The sequence below is a fragment of the Nelumbo lutea genome, chromosome 1 (assembly GCF_056320005.1).
Source record: "Nelumbo lutea isolate HS-2025 chromosome 1, American lotus-T2T, whole genome shotgun sequence".
Taxonomy (NCBI): Eukaryota; Viridiplantae; Streptophyta; class Magnoliopsida; order Proteales; family Nelumbonaceae; genus Nelumbo; species Nelumbo lutea.
In genome coordinates, this window is record NC_142684.1 from 51,233,574 (window position 1) to 51,252,666 (window position 19,093).

A 19,093-nucleotide genomic window follows, 5' to 3' on the forward strand; every position below is an offset into this window, starting at 1 on the left:
TGCATCTGCCCATACTCCCTGGGTGTTACAAGGTGGCTTGGCCCAGGGACAACTTAAGGTAAGTGTTGGGCCCATAGAACCCATCTGATGGGTTTTAGGGTGTGCACTGTCCATAACAGTGTATTCGGCCATCACCCATGTGGCTGATGTGTAGATCAATGTTTGGGTCCCATGCCATACAAGGAAGCCCAACTGGGCAGCAGTTTGGAAGGCTTAATGAATACGTAACCCTGAATGGGCCTTAAACCCATTTCGAACTGGGCTAATTTGATTAGTCTTTAAGGGGTGATTTCTAAGATAAGATCAACTGATAGGATTCGGCCCACACCCTATGCACTCAGATAGTCCAAGATCTAAATAAGATTTAGATTTGGAAACTTCCTAATTAGATTAGGAACTGGCTGATCTAATCTATAGATAAAATAAGGATTATCCCTTATCTTAAAGGGACTGTTAATCCAGATATGATTTGGGTTATCAACTCCTAATGGGATTAAGAGCCAATCCCTTTAAGTCTATAAAAGGAAGAGGGGGCGGCAGCCTTTAGACACACAACAACCAACAGGCTCAAGTCTTGTCTTCAGAGCTGAGATCATAGAAGTGAGAATTCAGCACCCTGCAAATTCTCTCTAGCCGCCTCTGTCCTGCAGCCGCTTATAGCAGTTCGATCTCCATTGCTTGGGAGAAATCAAGATCGGATCTTGATTCCAATCTTTTGGAGAAAAGATTCACAGGAGTTGTATTCACTAGCCGCCCAGGTGATTCTTGGGAAGAATCAAGTTCTTAGGAAGGACACAGCTGATTCTGCTCCACCCTGCACTGCGCCATCATCAGTGGGAGCGGTTTTTGGTTTCTACCTTGGCTGTTAACACCTCCATTGAGAGATATTATTTCTCTGTATCAGGTATTATCTTTCTCTCCTTCTTTTGTTTCAGATCTGGTTCAGTTTATGGTTCAAGAATGATCATTGAAAATATGATTTTCTAAATAGGGAATTCGATTCCAAGTTGAAGGGAAAGAAAAAATTTTTGAAATTCGCCCTCTTTATTCCGCATTCTTGGGCATCCATATGATGGATTTCCTGTCTCTTCAGTGGTATCAGAGCCATGGTTCAAATCTTGAACCATTCTGTTTCAAATCTGAACCTACGCAAATAGGGAGAAGGCGTTCTACCCAATTTGCACAGATATAGGTTTTGGGAAATTTGTTCCCAAAACAGATCGGCAAATAATCTAAAATTAATTTTTTATAAATCTAATTATTATTTAGAATATTTCTTTATAATTTTCTTGATTTATGGGCTGTTCATACAAGAGGAGATTGAAATCTTGTTTTGCGCCGGGAGAACTGCAAGATTTGCAGTTTATTGAATTTATTTATTACATTTGGTCTTTATATAATTTTTTTTTTATTTTTAGACTCAATGTATAGGCATTCGATCTGATTTAATAACTAATAGAAATAGGATTTCTATTTATTTTAATTTTGGATCGAAGATGGCAGCGCAGAGAAGGAGATTTCGCAGATGGGAGATTCGCTATCTGCGATTTGCAGTTTGAGAAACTGCAATCTGTGATCTAACCTCTGTTTTGCAGGTTGGAGTGTGCAAACAGCCATAATTAACTAATTATTGTTTTTCTTTCATCTGTTATTTAATTTCAGATTATTTACTTGAATTAAGGATTTAATTAAAAATCAAACCCTAGACCCATTCGAACCAAGATTGGTTCAAACTATTTGGACCAATTTTAGGGTTTAATCAAGGCTGAAAGTCAGCCCTAATTTTTCCACTAATCAGCCTAAGGATTGGTATTTAATTAAATGGTTAATTCGGCCTAGCCTGTAAAGGCCCAGTTTTAAATAGTTAAAACTGCAAAAGCCCATTTTAAAGGATAAAGCTATATGGGCCGAACTAAGTGACCCTAATTCAGCCCATATACCTAGATAATGTTAATGGTTAATATTATGGAATTTTAACGGGCTTCCAACGGGCCTTACAGATAATTAGTTGATTGGATCAATTTATCCCTGCATGAGATGTATGGATGTGTGATGTGCTGCGTACATGGGCCATAAGTACTTGGCCCATGCTCATTCGATAGTGGCTCTTGCGCACACCATGGCTGAATGCACATCATTGCCATGGTGTCCCTTTTGGTCATTGGATGACTTCCCTCAGTGGTGGGCCCCACACCTCATCAAGAGGTTACGTGCGGAACCCTAGTCGATTTAAGGCCCACCGAAATCTGGCTTTATGAAAGTCAGTGGGAGCCACTTTGGTTTGACCTAAATCAAACTAGGGCGTAATTTTGTTCCCTCCAGCTAATATGAGTGCATGTGATAAGGAGATTCATATGATGAACTCTCTAAAGGCCTTCCATCATTAGCTTTATCCTTTAAAATGGGCTTTTGCAGTTTTAACTATTTAAATCTGGGCCTTTACAGGCTGGACCGAATTAACCATTTAATTAAATATCAATCCTTAGGCCCATTAGGGCTGACTTTCAGCCTTGATTAAATCCTAGAATTGGTCCAAACAGTTTGAACCAATCTTGGTTCGAATGGGTCTAGGGTTTGATTTTTAATTAAATCCTTAATTCAAGAAAATAATCTAAAATTAAATAACTGATAAAAGAAAAACAAAAACAGTTAATCAAGGCTATTCGCACACTCCATTCTGCAAAACAGAGGTTAGATCACAGATTGCAGTTTCTCAAACTACAAATCGCAGATAGCGAATTTCCCATCTACGAAATCTCCTTCTCTGCACCGCCATCTTCGATCCAAAATTAAAAATAAAAAGAAATCCTATTTCTATTAATTATTACATCAGATCGAATGCCTATACATTGAGTCTAAAATTAAAAAAAATTATTTACAGACCAAATGTAATAAATTCAATTCAAAAAACTGCAAATCTTGCAGTTCTCCATACGCAAATCAAGATTTTGATCTCCTCTTGTACGAACAGCCCATAAATCAAAAAATTATAAATAACTTTTCTAAATAATAATCAGATTTATTTAAATTAATTTCAGATTATTTGCCCATCTGTTTTGGGAACAAATTTCCCAAAACCCATATCTGCGCAAATTGGGTACAACGCCTTCTCCCTATTTGCACAGGTTCAGATCTGAAACAGAATGGTTCAAGATTTGAACCATGGCTCTGATACCACTGAAGGAATAGGAAATCCATCGTATGGACGCCCAAGATTGTGGAATAAAGGGGGGGGCGAATTTCAAAAATTTTTCTTTCCCTTCAACTGGGAATCGAATACCCTATTTAGAAAATCATATTTTCAAGGATCATTCTTGAACCATAAACTGAACCAGATCTGAACCAAAAGGAGGAGAGAGAGATAATACCTGATACAGAGAAATAATATCTCTCAACGGAGGTGTTCACGCCCAAGGTAGAAACCAAAATCTGCTCCCACTGAAAATGGCACAGTGCATGGTGGAGCAAAATCGGTAGTGTCCTTCTTAAGAACTTGATTCTTCCCAAGAATCACCTGGGTGGCTAGTGAATACAACTCCTACCAATCTTTTCTCCAAAAGATTGGAATCCAGCTCCGATCTTAATTTCTCCCAAGCAATGGAGATCGAACTGCTATAGGTGGCGGCTACAGGAAGGAGGCGGCTAGAAAGAATTTGTAGGGCGCAGAATTCTCTCCTCTGTGATCTCAGCTCTGAAGACAAGACTTGAGTCTGTTGGTTGTTGTGTGTCTAAAGGCTGCCACCCCTCTTCCTTTTATAGAATTAAAGGGATCAACTCCTAATCCCATTAGGAGTTGTTAACCCAAATCATATCTGGATTAAAAGTCCCTTTAAGATAAGGGATAATCCCTATCTTATCTGTAGATTAGATCAGCCAGCTCCTAATCTAATTAGGAAGTTTCCAAATCTAAATCTCATTTAGATCTTGGACTCTCTGAGTGGATAGAGTGTGGGCCCAATCCTATCAGCAGATCTTATCTCAGAATTCGCCCCTTAAAGACTAATCAAATCCGCCCAGTTCGAAATGGGCATAAGGCCCATTTAGGGTTATGTATTCATTAGTTTAGAATGTTCGCAGCCAGTGGGTCGGTCTGGCGAGACCTATCCTGACAAGGCTGACACTGTGGTGCCACCAAGTCGGTTGTGGTGGCTTGTCTCAGCTACCGGGGTGAGACCCTAGGCACATACAATGTACGATTAATTAAATCTTTGAAGTGGACCAGATTTCTAGTATTGCCCTGGACCTTGGAGATTGATGGACAAAACTGGAAAGTTACACCCGACCCCTAGACTCGATTATTTTACTGCACTAGGTGTCGGATTTGGTTGTCTTTGAAATACCAATCAGTGAGATCCTTAGCGGGGGTCAAAACCTGGGTATGTTGGGACAGTCTGAGAATTCATTTGACTGGGTGATCATAGTGACAAGATCAGCCCTTTTGTCAAACAAAGGTAATGATCTGGGATGCACTCTCACTGATGGAAACCAAGACTGCCGGCAGCCGATTTCAATCGTTGAGATTTCTTTTGCAAAATATATTTTATATGAGATATAAAAGTACATAGATTATTGTTTCAAAATGATTTGCAAAAGGTTTTAATTCCCGAGATCCATATAAGCAGAGAGTGCAACACTGTTCCTTGCAGCCGAGGGAGAGGACCTCTCTTGCCTATGATCATTATGGGCTGAGAGGTTAAGTGTAAGACCATTAACAATAATACCTGATGGGCTAATATTGCATCTGCCCACAGTCCCTAGGTGTTACAAGGTGACTTGGCCCAAGGACCTCCTAGGGTAATTGATGGGCCCATAGAGCCCATCTGATGGTTTTCAGGGGGTGCACTGCCCATAACAGTGTATTCGGCCAGCCCTTTTAACAAAGGCTGGGCTGAACCCATGTGACTGATGTGTAGATCAATGTTTGAGTCCCACGCCATACAAGGAAGCCCAACTGGGCAGCAGTTTGGAAGGCTAAATGAATACATAACCTTAAATGGGCCTTAAGCCCATTTCGAACTGGGCTAATTTGATTAGTCACTTAAGGGGCGAATTCTGAGATGGATCAGCTGATAGGATTGGGCCCACACCCTATCCACTTATAGAGTCCAAGATCTAAATAAGATTTAGATTTGGAAACTTCCTAATTAGATTAGGAGATGGCTGATCTAAAGTGTAGATAAGATAAGGGTTATCCCTTATCACTTAAAGGGACTTCTAATCCAAATATGATTTGGGTTAGCAACTCCTAATGGGATTAGGAGCTGATCCCTTTACGTCTATAAAAGGAAGAGGGGGCTACAGCCTTTAGACATGCAAGGCAATTCAGAGATTCTTGTCTTCAGAGCTGAGATTACTAGAAGAGAGAATTCTACACCCTGCAAATACTCTCTTGCCACCTCCTTCCTACGGCCACCGCCTACAGCACTTCGATATCCAGTTCTTGGGAGAAATTAAGATTTGATCTTGATACCAATCTTTTTGGAGAAAAGATTGGTGGGAGTTGTACTCACAAGCCGTCTAGTTGATTCTTACAAAAGGTCAAGTTCTTTTGGATGAACACTATTGATTCTGCTCCACCATGCACTGTGCCATTTTCAGTGGGAGCATATTTTGGATCCTTCCTTGGGTGTGAACACCTCCATTGGGAGATACTACTTCTCTGTATCAGGTATTATCCTTTCCTACACCTTTTGGTTTAGATCTTGTTCAGTTTATGGTTCAAGAATGATCCTTGAAAATATGATTTTCTAAATGGGGAATTCGATTCCCAGTTGAAGGGAGAGAAAATTTCTTGAAATTCGCTCCCTTATTCCGCAATCTTTGGGCATCAATGTGATGGATTTCCTATCCCTTCAATGGTATCAGAGCCAGGTTCAAATCTTTAACCATTCTGTTTCAGATCTGAACCTGCGCAAATAGGGAGAAGGCATTCTTCCCAATTTGCGCAGATATGGGTTTTGAAAAATTTGTTCCCAAAATTGATGGGCAAATAACTAAAATTAATTTTATATAAATTTAATTATTGTTTAGAATAGTCCTTTATGATTTTCTTGATTTATGGGCTGTTCGTACAAGAGGAGATCGAATTCTTGATTTGCACAGGGAGAACTGCAAGATTTGCAGTTTCTTGATTTATTTGTTACATTTGGTCTGTAAATAATTTTTTTTATTTTTTAGACTCAATGTATAGGCATTTGATCTGATGTAATTATTAATAGAAATAGGATTTCTATTTATTTTTATTTTTGGATCTAAGATGGCGGTGCAGAAAGGGAGATTTCATAGAGAAGGAGATTTCACAGATGGGAGACATAGAATCTACGATTTGCAGTTTGTGAAAGTGCAATCTATGATCTAACCTCTATTTTGCAGGATGGAATGTGCGAACATCCCTAATTAACTAATTCTTGATTTTCTTTTATCAGTTATTTAATTTCAGATTATTTTCTTGAATTAAGGATTTAATTAAAGATAAAACCCTAGACCCATTCGAACCAAGATTGATTCAAAACTGTTTGGACCAAATCTAGGGTTTAATCAAGGCTGAAAGTCAGCCCTATTTTTCCCACTAAAGGGCCTGAGGATTGATATTTAATTAAATGGTTAATTTGGCCCAACCTGTAAAGGCCCAGTTTTAAATAGTTAAAACTGCTAAAAGCCCACTTCAAAGGATAAAGCTATATGGGCTGAACCGGGTAACCCTAATTCAGCCCATATACCTAGATAATATTAAAGGTTAATATTATGGATTTTTAATGGGCTTCCAATGGGCCTTACAGATAATTAATTTATTGGATCAATTTATCCCTGCATGAGATGTTTGGGTGTGTGATGTGCTGCGTACATGGGCCATAAGTGCTTGGCCCATGCTCATTCGACAGTGGCTCTTGCGCACACCATGGCTAAATGCACATCATTGCCATGGTGTCCCTTTTGGTCATTGGATGACCTCCCTCAATGGTGGGCCCCACACCTCATCAAGAGGTTATGTGCGGAACCCTAGCTGTTTTAAGGCCCACCGAAATCTGACTTTATGAAAGTCAATGGGAGCCTCTTTGGTTTGACCTAAATCAAACTAGGGCATAATTATTGTTCCCTCTAGCTAATATGATTGCAAGTGATAGGGAGATTCATATGATGAACTCTCTAATGGCCTTTCATCATTAGCATGAGGATGGGTCCTTCAGTAATGTGGAAATGCACCAGAAAATAGGCTATCCATTTGCTGTTGGGCTTGTCTAAGTGTTTCATAAGATAGGGCGTCATAGACTGATGTGGGAGGGGCTTCACCAGAAAATGGGAACTCTCTCACGGTACCTTGGCGTTCACGAATATGATGGGTGAGCACTCACTAGACAAAAAGGTTTACCTGAAAATGGCTCTGAACCTTGTCTTAAAGAGGCCAAAGGGAAAACTCATATGATGAGTGGATATGATCCTTCACAGAAAGGTGGTGGGGTTATGCAGCTGAAACAGTTGGATCCATGCACCCTATGTGATTTCCCACATTTCCAGAGACAAACCGTAGCCTTCGTCATTGAGCAATGAGGGAAATCTCAGAAATGCATAAATGGTAATGGATCGTAGATTAAAATCCATATCTAAGAAATGAACATGAAGAAAATTAGGTTGTGGATTGATGTTTGCTCTTTTATCAGAAAATGGTGAACGGATCATTTGCAAAGCTTCTTGATGACAACAAGCTTAAGGGCCCAAACTATGCCGATTGGTACAAGAACCTTATGCTGGTCCTAACTTCTAAAAAGCTGGACAAAGTGGCAAAGAATGCTACCACGGAGCATCCGGGTGACAGGGCTTTTGAGGCCCGAAGGAGAGACTATCAGGAATGGGAGGAGAAAAACTCCCTTGCCCGGTGTTACATCATTGCGTCCTTGGACAACCCAATATAGAGGCAGCTCGACCAGATCAAACTCGGCAAGGACATATTGGACAGTCTCAGGACAATGTATGAAGAGCAGAATCGTTCTACTCGACAAAAGGTCTTGAAACACTTCATGACCGCACAAATGTCCAAGGGCCAACAAGTTCACGACCATTGTCTTCGGATGATGGGTTACATCAATGAACTGGAGGCTCTTGGATCCGGGCTAGACCTTGCGACCTAGATAGATGCTATCCTTAATTCTTTGCCTGCTTCCTTTAATCCATTCATCATGAACTATAACATGAACAATCTGAATGTCAGCTTGCAAGAGCTCAGCAATATGTTGCAAAGAGCCGAAGAACTGATTACAAAGGATGAGCTTGTAGCTATGCTTGTTGAAGCTAGCAAGACGAGCAAGAGAAAGAGGAAGGCAAAGAAGCCTCAGAAGAAAGCCATAAAGGGTAAAAAGTAGAAGAAAAACAAAGCATCGGATGCCTATCACTTCTGCAAGAAAACCAGCCACTGGAAAAGGAACTGTCCTGCCTACCAAGAATCCAAGAAAGGTAATTTCGAATCATGTGTTATAGAAACCAATTTATTGATAGCTTCTGCGTCCTGGTGTATTGACTCCGGGGCTTCAACTCATGCATGTAACTCACTACAAGGGTTCAAGATAAGCAGAAGGCTGAGTGAAGGAGAAGTTACACTCTACTTGGGGACTACTGCAACTGTTGCAGCCACGACAATAGGAACCATGGAGTTAATTTTTAGAGAAGGAATAAATGTACTAAAAGTTGTCTTGATGTACAAAATTTAAGGAGAAATTTGATTTCTGTTTCAAAACTGTGTGTAGATGGTTATTCTGTCTTCTTTAGTAATATGATTACTATTAAAAGAAATAACAAATTCATCGCATATGGAGAACTGGAGAATGGTCTCTATGTTCTACATCCTTCTCTAGAAACTAACATAACCGAAACTACGTCGGCTGAAATCCCCAAGAAGAGAGCCTGTAATACAGTTAATCAAATGTGTCTGTGGCATTACCGACTAGGCCACATCTGTGTCGACCGAATCACAAGGTTGGTAAAGGATGGTCCTTTGGATTTTCTAACTGTAGAAGATCTTCCCACCTGTGAGCCTTGCCTACAAGGAAAGATGACGAAATGACCATTTAATGGAAAACCTGAAAGATGTACAGGCACACTTGACCTAATACATACTGATGTATGTGGTCCCTTGTGTGTTAGGGCATGAAATCAACATGTGTAATTCATCACCTTCACAGATGATTTCTCACGATATGGTTACGTGTACCTAATGAGACACAAGTCTGAAACAGTTGGGGAGAAAAATTAAAGCCCTTCGATCTGATCGAGGTGTTGAGTATCTCTCTAATGAATTCAGGGACAACTTAAAGGACAATGGGATAGTATCACAATTAGCTCCTCCTGCCACACCACAACTTAACGGTGTTTTAGAGAGGAGGAATAGGACCTTATTGGATATGGTTCAGTCACTTCTCATACACTCAAAGTTACCCACATCCTTTTGGGGTTACGCATTGGAGACTGTGATTTATGTGCTGAATCAGGTTCCAACCAAATCGGTTTCGAATATGAGGAAAGGGTACACTCAAAGTGACCCACATCCTTCAAAGCTTGTCTGGTGGCGAAAGGATACACTCAGAAAGAGGGTCTCAATTATGAGGAAACCTTTTCGCCTGTGGCCATGCTTAAATCCATTAGGATCCTGCTAGCTGTAGCAGCATACCATGATTATGAGATTTGGCAGATGGAGGTCAAAACTGCATCCTTGAATGGAGATCTTACTGAAGATATCTATATGCAGCAGCCGCAAGGCTTCATAGCTGCGGGTCAGGAAAACATGGTATGTAAACTCAATAGATCCATTTATGAACTTAAGCAAGCTTCTAGAAGTTGGAACATCCATTTTGACTCTATTGTCAAATCGTTTGACTTCGAGCAGAATCCGGATGATGAAAGGATGAGAGATCCATCCCATGGACGCCCAAAGATTGCGGAATAAGGTGCGAATTTCAAAAATTTTTCTCTCCCTTCAACTGGGAATCACATTCCCTATTTAGAAAATCATATTTTCAAGGATCAATCTTGAACCTTAAACTGAACCAGATCTGAACCAAAAGGAATGGGAGAGAATAATACCTAATACGGAGAAGTAAAATCTCCCAATGAAGGTGTTCACGCCCAAAGAAGGATCCAAAGACTGCTCCCACTGAAGATGGCGCAGTGCAGGATGGAGCAGAATCAGCAATGTTCTTCCCCAAGAACTCTGTCCTTCGCAAGAAACTGTAGGATAGAACGTGAGCACAGCTTCCTTTTCAATCTTTTCTCAAAGAACTGATGTCAAGATCCAATCTTGACTTCTCCCACAGCTGGAGATCGAACTGGCAAACAGGGCGGCAAGAACAGGGAGGCGACAAGAGAGTATTTGCAGGGTGCAGAATTCTCTCTTCTTGATTTCAGCACTAAAGAGGATCTGATGTGTTTCTTGGTCTCTCTCAAGGCTGCCGCCCCCTCCTTCCTTTTGTTAACATGAAAAGATCAGCTCCTAATCCCATTAGGAGGTGCTTATCCAAATCATATTTGGATCAACCTTCTCTTCTAGTGATAAGGTTAAACCCTTATCTTATCTGCAGACTAGATTAGCTTTATCCTAATCCCATTAGGAGGTTTCTAGATCTGAATCACATTTAGATCTGGACTCTCTGAGTGGATAGGATTAAGACTCTATCCTATCTGCTAATCCATCTCAGAATTCGCCCCTTTAATTAACTAAATAAAAAGCCTAGTTCAAAATGGGCTTCAGGTCCATCAAGCTTATGTGCTCACTTAATCTTCCTAACTGCTACCCAATTGGGCTTCCTTGTATGGCGTGGAACCCAAGCATTGATCACACATCAGCCACCTGGGTTCGGCCCAGCCTTTGTTACAAGACCTAGTCGAATACACTGTTAAAGACAGTGCACCCCCTGAAACCCATCAAATGGGCTCTATGGGCCCAACACTTACCCTAAGTGGTCCCTGGGCCAAGCCACCTTGTAACACCCAAGGACTGTGGGCAGATGCAAGATTATCCCATCATGTATTATCCTCAATGGTCTTACACTTAACCTCTCAGCCCTTAATGATCTTACACTGCCCGACAAGAGAGGACCTCTCCCTCGGCTGCAAAGAACAATGTTGCACTCTCTACTTATATGGATCCTAGGAATTAAAACCTTTTTGCAAACATTTTAGAAACCATAATGTATATACTTTTATATCTCATATAAAATATACTTTGCAAAACAAATTTCAACGATTGAAACAGGCTACCGGCAGACTTGGTTTCCAACAGTGAGAGTGCATCCCCGATCATTACCTTTGTCTGACAAAGGGGCTGATCCTGTCACTATGATCACCTACTCAGATGAATTCTCAGATTATCCCAACATACCCAGATTTTGACCCCCGCTAAGGATCTCACTAATTGGTACATCAAAGATAGCCCGATCCGACACCTAGTGCAGTATCATAATCGAGTCTAGGGGTCGGGTGTAACTTTCCAATTTTTCCCATCAATCTCCAAGGTCCAGGGCAATACTGGAAATCTGGTCTAGTTGAAAGATTCAATTAATCCCACACTATATGTGCCTAGGGTCTCACCCCGGTAGCTGAGACAAGCCACCCCATCCGACTTGGTGGCACCACAATGTCAGCCTTATCAGGATAGGTCTCCCCAGACCGACCCACTGGCTGTGAACATTCTAAACTAACACAAGTCTCAATAAGTGTCCAGTTTAAGGGTATTACACAGAAACATACCAAGGGAACACGAATCAAATATGCACTTTTATTCATTTACAATAAACTCATAAAGTACATCAATTTGATTGAAGCTAAGGGCATACAAAACTGTCTAACAGATGAAGCCTCGGAGTCAATACACCAGGATGCAGAAGCTACCAACAAATTGGTTTCTATAACACAAGTTTCGAAGTTACTTTTCTTGGATTCCAGGTAGGTAGGACAGTTCCTTTTCCAGTGGCTGGTCTTCTTGCAGAAGTGATAGGCATCCGATGCTTTGTTTTTCTTCTGCTTCTTGCTCTTAGTGGATTTCTTCTAAGGCTTCTTTGCCTTCCTCTTTCTCTTGCCTGTCTTGCCAACTTCAACAAGCATGGCTACAGGCTCATCCTTTGTAATCAGTTCTTCAGCTCTTTGCAACATATTGCTGAGCTCTTGTAAGCTGACATTCAGCTTGTTCATGTTATAGTTCATGATGAACGGATTAAAGGAAGGAGGCAAAGAGTTAAGGATAGCATCTATCTAGGTTGCAAGGTCTAGCCCGGATCCAAGAGCCTCCAGTTCGTTGATGTATCCCATCATCCGAAGACAATGGTCGTGAACTTGTTGACCCTTGGACATTTGTGCGGTCATGAACTATTTCAAGACCTTTTGTCGAGTAGAACGATTCTGCTCTTCATACATTGTCCTGAGACTGTCCAATATGTCTTTGGCAAGTTTGATTTGATTGAACTGCCTCTGTATCGGGTTGTCTAAGGAGGCAAGTTTGATTTGGTTCGAATGGGTCTAGGGTTTGATTTTTAATTAAATCCTTAAATCAAGAAAATAATCTAAAATTAAATACTGATAAAAGGAAATACAAGAATCAGTCAAACCGGGCTGTTCGTACAATCCTTCCTGCAAAATAGAGGTTAGATCACAGAATGCAGTTTCACATGCAAATCGCAGATAGCATTTCTCTCATCTGCGAAATCTCCTTCTCTGCGAAATCTCCTTTTCTGTGCCGCCAACTTCAATCCAAAATAAAAATAAATAGAAATCCTATTTCTATTAATAATTACATCAGATCGAATACCTATACATTGAGTCTAGAAAAAAAAATTATTTACAGACCCAAAATAAATCAAGAACTGAAAAATCACAGGTTCCCTACGTAAACCAAGAATTTGATCTCCTCTTGTACGAACAACCCATAAATCAAGAAAATTATAAAGAACAATTCTAAAAATAATCAGATTTATTTAAAATTAATTTTAGATTATTTGTCCATCTGTTTTGGGAACAAATTTCCCAAAAACCAAATCTGCGCAAATTGGGTAGAACGCCTTCTCCCTAATTGCGCAGGTTCAGATATGAAACAGAATGGTTCAAAATTTGAACCATGGCTCTGATACCACTGAAAGTATGAGAGATCCATCCCATGGATACCCAAAGATTGCGGAATAAGGGGCGAATTTCAAAAATTTTTCTCTCCCTTCAACTGGGAATCACATTCCCTATTTAGAAAATCATATTTTCAAGGATCAATCTTGAACCTTAAACTGAACCAGATCTGAACCAAAAGGAACGGGAGAGAATAATACCTGATACAGAGAAGTAATATCTCCAAACGATGTAATTTTTTATTTTTACATTTGGTCTGTAAATAATTTTTTTTTTTATTTTTACACTCAATGTATGGCATTTGATCTGATGTAATAATTAAGAGAAATAGGATTTCTATTTAGTTTTAATTTTGGATCGAAGATGGCGGCACAGAGAAGGAGATTTCGCAAGATGGGAGATTCGCTATCTATGATTTGCAGTTTAAGAAACTAGTGCAAACTACCCTGATTAACTGATTATTGATTTTCTTTTATCAGTTATTTAATTTCAGATTATTTTATTGAATTAAGGATTTAATTAAAAATCAAACCCTAGACCCATTCGAACCAAGATTGGTTCAAACTGTTTGGACCAAATCTAGGGTTTAATCAAGGTTAAAAGTCAGCCCTAATCTTCCCACTAATGGCCCTGAGGATTGATATTTAATTAAATGGTTAATTCGGCCCAACCTCTAAAGGCCCAGTTTTAAATAGTTAAAACTGTAAAAGCCCACTTTAAAGGATTAAGCAATATGGGCCGAACTGGATAACCCTAATTCAGCCCATATACCTAGATAATATTATGGATTTTAACGGGCTTCGAAAGGGCCTTACAGATAATTAATTGATTGGATCAATTTATCCCTGCATGAGATGTATGGATGTGTGATGTGATGCGTACATGGGCCATAAATACTTGGCCCATGCTCATTCGATAGTGGCTCTTGCGCACACCATGGTTGAATGCACATCATTGCCATGGTGTCCCTTTTTGGTCAGTGGATGACCTCCCTCAGTGGTGGGCCCCACCCCTCATCAAGAGGTTACGTGCGGAACCCTAGCTGATTTAAGGCCCACTGAAATCTAGCATTGTGAAAGTCAGTGGGAGCCACTTTGGTTTGACCTAAATCAAACTAGGGCGTAATTAACTGTTCCCTCCAATTAATATGAGTGCAAGTGATAGGGAGATTCATATGATGAACTCTTTAAAGGCCTTCCATCATTAGCATGAGGATGGGTCCTTCAGTAATAAGGAAACGCACCAGAAAATGGGCTATTCATTTGCTGTTGGGCTTGTTTGAGTGTTTCATAAGATGATAGGGGCATCATAGACTGATGAGACCAAAATGAACCCTAATTTTATCCCCTAATACTCACTCTTTTACATTTATTTAGCACTTAAATGGACTCATTACTCTTGTATTTCGATCCAGGGCAATAAAGAAGGCAATTGGAAGAAAACAAGACAAATCGGGTGATTTTGCACAGTTTCGGCGGTAGTCAGTAATCTGGGCTTAACTCTCAATTCCGGACACAGAATTAGACAATTCAAGAAGCATTAGAAAGATGAAAGGAAGGCCCACACCTTTTATGTTTTGGGTTTTGACAGATTCGGCCCGCATCGAGTACGAAAACGAGCCCAAAGTCGGAGCAAGTTCGCAGCCAAGCCCATTTCACAACTTAAGCCCAACTCGCAGAAGTACCTTGAAGCAGCCCAACTCGAATTCAAGGGTTAAGAGTCCGAATTTCGAATGTAATCTCCAAGGAGAGAGTTTTATCAGATCTAAAGTCTTGAATGTAATCCTAGAGAGATAAGAAGATTGAGATTAGAGCATTAGATAAGAGATAGGATAGGATTAGTTTAAGATAAGATCAAAACACCCTAAAGATAAGATGATCTCCTAGAAAGAGTTGGAAAATAGCCCTCTCTTTTGGCTATATAAAGAGGGGGGCGAACCAGCTCTATCAATCACTCATTCCAAGATCCAAGAGATCATCAAGAAGATCAAGAAGCAAGAAGGCAGTTCGGCTATGGAGAAGAAGAGCATGGATATTGCGCAGATCATGAGTAGCTAAGCTTCTTTTTCTGGTTCAAGGGGGGAGGTTCGATTGTGCCATTGTGAGGTTCTGTAGTTATTTTATTTTCTTTCTTTTTAATTCAAGTATTCATTGGTTCTTGTGCACATTTTTATTGGATGTTAATGTTAATTAGTCTGACAAACTGAATTAATGTTGATTTTCCTACTGCTATCCATGATTTCGGTGATCCGTAATTGTCACGAATAATGGTACAAGTAGCAATTAGGTTGATATCTTTTTGGGTCAATTGTTCATGACAGCCTTTGACCAATGTTTTAACATGGTTCAACCTAAAAGAATCGATGGAACAAAATTCAGTAATTGCAGCTATCTCAATTATTGTTATTTTGGTTTAACTGTTTTCACAAATCTTAATGCTATCATTGTTCAACATGGAACGCTATTGTACCCAGTTGAGTGGTGATAAGTGTTGATCGAATGCTGGGTTTGGTCAACTGAATTAGGAAAACACAAGGTTTATTATGGCTATCCTAATAAATCTAAGGTTAAATGCTTGAATTGCAAGAATGCTGAATTGTACCTAGGATCGATGGCCAATCGATTCAACCCGAACCTTTGAACCAGAATTCGGTAAGACTGATTTTCTCTTGTTTGCTTAGTTTGTTATTCTTTTAATTTTAGTTATTTAATTTTCCCACACAATTACTTTATCCATTCGGCTAAGAAATTACTGATTTGCTCCCTGTGGGATTCGACCTAGAACCACTTTTACTGCAAATATTTTATTGTAGGACTAGTACTAATTTTGAGGGCTTCGACAAACCCGTCAAAATTTTGGTGCTGTTGCCGGGGAGCAACTTTAATTTCTTAGCTATTACCTTCCTCTTGTTAACCTCTTTTGCTTTATGACTCGTGCTTCTCAACGAGGTGAACTCGAGTACAATCCCGAAATTGAGAGGACCACCCGTCGTTTAAGAAAGGAGGCGAAGCAAAGTAAGGATCGTTCACCAAAGAATGTGAATTCAGATTGTGATCTTCCCATCTTCGAAGAAGTAGAAAGAATGGCTGACAGAGAGAGGACATTAAGGGAGTTGGCTGCACCAATTATGAACCAACAACCTTTATGCATCACGTACCCCACTCTTGAGTTAGCCTTTGAACTCAAATCTGGTTTGATTCAATTATTACCTCTGTTTCATGGTTTCCTAGGTGAGGAACCTCACAAACATCTAAAGGAATTTCACGTCGTCTGTTCAAGCATGAAACCCCACGGTATGACCGATGACCAGGTAAAACTCATAGCCTTTCCATTTACTTTAAGAGATAAAGCAAAGGATTGGTTGTATATTCTCCCTCCCGGTTTAGTATGCACATGGGATGAAATGAATAGGATATTTTTAGATAAATATTTTCCTGCATCCCGGGCTGCAAATATAAGAAAAGAAATATGTGGAGTTTGGCAGTTTGGTGGTGAGACATTATATGAATATTGGGAAAGGTTTAAGCAACTTGTTGCTAGTTGTCCCCACCACCAAATTCCTGAACAATTGTTAATCCAATACTTCTATGAAGGGCTTCAGCCCATGGATAGAAGTATGGTCGATGCAGCCAGTGGAGGAGCTCTAGTGAACAAGACACCTGAAGCGGCCAGGGAATTAATCTCCAATATGGCCGAAAATTCTCAGCAATTTGGTACAAGGACAGAAGGTACCATTCGAAGGGTTAATGAGGTAAGCCATGCAAATTTAGAAAACCAGATTTCTGATTTAACTGCCTTGGTTAAGCAGCTCACAGCAGGACAGTTACAAACTGCCAAGGTGTGTGGTATCTGTTCAATCCCTGGACATCCTACGGACATGTGTCCAACATTACAAGATGGCCCGATGCAGCAAGTCAATGCCATGGGAGGATTCCCGGGCCAGCCCCAACGAAAGTATGATCCTTACTCCAATCATTACAATCCGGGGTGGAGAGATCATCCAAACTTAAGCTACGGGACCCAAGGAGGACAGCAGAAATATCAGCCCCAATTTCTCAGTCGACAGCCCCAGTTTTCAACACCCATCACAGCGCAAAGCCAACCCCCGAATTCAGGTATGTCTTTGGATGAAATAGTTAAGGCTCTAGCTACTAATACTCAGCAATTTCAGCAGGAAACAAGAGCTAGCATTCAGAATTTGGGGAACCAAATTAGCCAACTTGCCACTTCCATCAGCAAGTTGGAGGCGCAGAACTCTGGGAAACTACCCTCACAAACGGTAGTTAATCTGAAAGAGAATGCAAGTGCGGTGGTGTTGAGAAGCGGAAGAGAGTTGCAATCCCAACCAAGTTCACCATCGAAGGCAGCCAAGGAAGAGGAAGGACAAGGGTCAAACGATAGCCCCATTGAGGTAAAATCGGACCCCCCTCTCCCTAAGGTTACTAATGTTGTACCACCTTTTCCTAGCAGGTTGGAAAATTCAAAGAAAGAGGAATATGAACAAGAAGTGTTAGAAACCTTCAGGAAGGTGGAGATCAACATTCCCTTGCTAGATGCAATAAAACAAATCCCTAAATATGCAAAATTTTTGAAAGAGTTATGCACTAACAAGAGGAGGCTACGAATTGATTAAAAGGTAAGAGTAGGAGAGAACGTTTCAACCGTGATCAAGAGGACCCTGCCAGAAAAGCGTGCTGATCCAGGTATTTTTACCCTACCCTGTGTGATTGGCAATAAACGAATCGAGCGTGCCATGCTGGACTTAGGTGCATCTATTAATGTCATGCCATACTCGATTTACTGTGCATTGAGACTAGGTCCTTTAAAAGAGACTAGAGTTGTTATTCAATTGGCTGATCGTTCTAATGCATACCCAGAAGGAATTGTTGAGGATGTATTAGTGCAGGTTAACGATTTGATCTTTCCAACTGATTTTTACATCCTGAAGATGGAAGAAGACACAACCACGAGTTCAGCCCCACTTCTATAAGGTCATCCATTCATGAGAATGGCCAAGACCAAAATAGATGTGGACGAGGGTACCCTCTCCGTCGATTTTGATGGAGAGATTGTAAAATTTAATATTTTTGATGCAATGAAATATCCTAGTGAGTGTCATTCGATCTGCTCTATTGATACTATCGATTCGATTGTGCAGGAAGTCTTTGGAGAGGAGGACATGGATGATGAGCTAGAATATAAGGCACAATCGGACAGGGAGGAGGAGATCGATGCATCCTATGATACTCTGGAACCTGAACAGGAGGTAAGGGTTTCTGATGTTCAATCAAAGGTTTCTCACGCAAGGCTGTTGCCCTCTGTTTTGCAGGCTCCGGAGCTGGAACTAAAGACCCTACCTGATCACCTAAAATATGCCTACTTTGGTGAAAAAGAGACATTGCCTGTGATCGTTGCAAAAGGGTTGACTGAGGAGCAAGAGGAGAGGCTCATCAATGTCCTAAAGGACCATAAGGAGGCGATTGGCTGGACCCTAGCCGACATAAAAGGGGTCAGCCCTCGATTTGCATGCATAGGATCCTTTTGGAAGATGATGCTAAACCAGTTAGAGAACCACAAAGAAAACTCAACCCGGTGATGAAAGAGGTAGTAATGAAAGAGGTGCTTAAACTGTTAGATGAAGGGATAATTTATCCAATTTTAGATAGCAAATGGGTAAGTTCTATTCATGTTGTGCCTAAGAAAACTGGGATGACTTTAGTAAAAAGTAAAAATAATGAACTAATTCCCATGAGGGTACAAGGTGGCTGGCGAATGGTAATAGATTTCGAAAACTCAACTTGGCCACTCGAAAGGACCATTTTCCCCTACCCTTCATTGATCAGATGCTAGAGAGACTGGCAGGTAAGGCTTTCTTCTGTTTTATTGATAGATTCTCTGGGTATTATCAGATTGTTATTGCGCAGGAGGACCAAGAGAAAATGACATTCACTTGTCCATTCGGCACCTTCGCCTACAGACGAATGCCCTTTGGTTTGTG

General features: G+C 40.5%; 1 non-coding gene across 1 annotated transcript; it reads right to left on the minus strand.

The window, feature by feature from the left end:
* Positions 1 to 16,546: 16,546 nt before the first annotated feature.
* On the minus strand, positions 16,547 to 16,653 carry LOC148874620 (small nucleolar RNA R71). The gene has a single exon (XR_016106406.1). It is a non-coding gene; the product is annotated as a small nucleolar RNA R71 (small nucleolar RNA).
* Positions 16,654 to 19,093: the final 2,440 nt, after the last annotated feature.